The sequence below is a fragment of the Priapulus caudatus genome, unplaced genomic scaffold (genome assembly GCF_000485595.1).
Source record: "Priapulus caudatus unplaced genomic scaffold, Priapulus_caudatus-5.0.1 Scaffold930, whole genome shotgun sequence".
Taxonomy (NCBI): Eukaryota; Metazoa; Priapulida; class Priapulimorpha; order Priapulimorphida; family Priapulidae; genus Priapulus; species Priapulus caudatus.
In genome coordinates this window covers 97435-98726 of record NW_014577991.1, presented here as the reverse complement: position 1 = coordinate 98726, position 1292 = coordinate 97435, and the positions used below count along the sequence as shown (strand labels likewise).

The 1292-nt window shown below is 46.4% G+C and overlaps 1 protein-coding gene across 1 annotated transcript in view; it reads right to left on the bottom strand.

Annotated features, from left to right (window-relative positions):
- Positions 1-1292, bottom strand: part of LOC106814481 (activated CDC42 kinase 1-like) — a 15562-nt gene that overhangs the window by 10466 nt on the left and 3804 nt on the right. The window lies entirely within an intron of this gene.

The window sequence follows — 1292 nt, the reverse complement described above, 5'->3', positions numbered from 1 at the left end:
AGAGAGAGAGAGAGAGAGAGAGAGAGAGAGAGAGAGAGAGAGAGAGAGAGAGAGCTCCGTGCTAGCTTCGCGCCCTATCGTCGTGAGCGGAGGCGTCTGCTGCCGGCACTGCAGGCCGGGTTAGGGAAAGTTTCCTCTCGATTTCACACTGCAAGCTATAGATCTGCTCAGTGTACGTGCGGAAACATGCGTGGAGGAAGCGAGGTGAGGAAAGGAGGAAGAGGGGGAAGAAGAAATGAGAGTGAGAGAAGGCAGGCGAAGGAAAGCTAGCAGCCAGTGAGAAACTATTTTTATTGATCTTTTTTTTTTTACAAATTGTATCACTGTACATTATATAAAGCTGTAGGCAATACATTTAATTATATGTAGCAAGCAAAACAATCATTCAACATAAAAGGTATCGCCACACAAGCACACCCGAGAATGTAGCCACCATGCTGAATTTGTAAAATGACCCATTAAAAAAAAGCCTACCTATCTACCCAAACTTTTCAGCCTGGGTCGGGTGAGGGCAAACAAATATTTTTTTAATTGTGGCTTAAGGAAGGTTTACTTAGCGCGAGTAAGAAGACGATGTAGGGAGAAGGTAAACGAGGCATGAGAGGAAGAGGAAGACGGAGGAAGAGGAAGACAGAGGAAGAAGGGTAGCAGGCAGAGAAGGGTAAGGCAAGAAAGGTAAAATGAGTGCCCGTGAGGAACAACAGATATGCGTACAATATACTGCATTATATACGTACTCCGCAGCCACCGCCGTCACCGTGACAACCGTCTGACGTCACTCGCTCCTCAAGCCTACCTTAGCGCTCGTAATACTTCATCCGAATGCAGTCCGTTCATCTCAGAACGTTCACCTTCGAATGTTCATCTCAGAACGTTCATATAACAGCATGTTCCTCTCAGAAAGTACATCCCAAAACATTCACCTTCGAACGTTCACCTCAGAATGTTCATATCGGCATGTTCATCTCAGAAGATACATCTCAAACCATTCATCTCAGCACGTTCATCTCAGAGCATTCATCTTAGTACGTTCATCTTGAGAACATCGATTTCAGAACGTTCATATTAGTAGCGCATTCATCTTAGTATGTTCATCTCAGCACATTCACATCAGAACTTCGCTGCATTTAAACATTTTTTGCGTCGCCCCGCCGACAAACGCCGTTCCGTTTCTGCTTGCGCGCGATCGCACGCGCTCGTGGGAAATGCACACTGCGCCACGATGCGCGCGCGCGAGCAATGATGTATGGCATGTCAGGCCACCATTAGGGGAGGCGTGTTATATATATTAT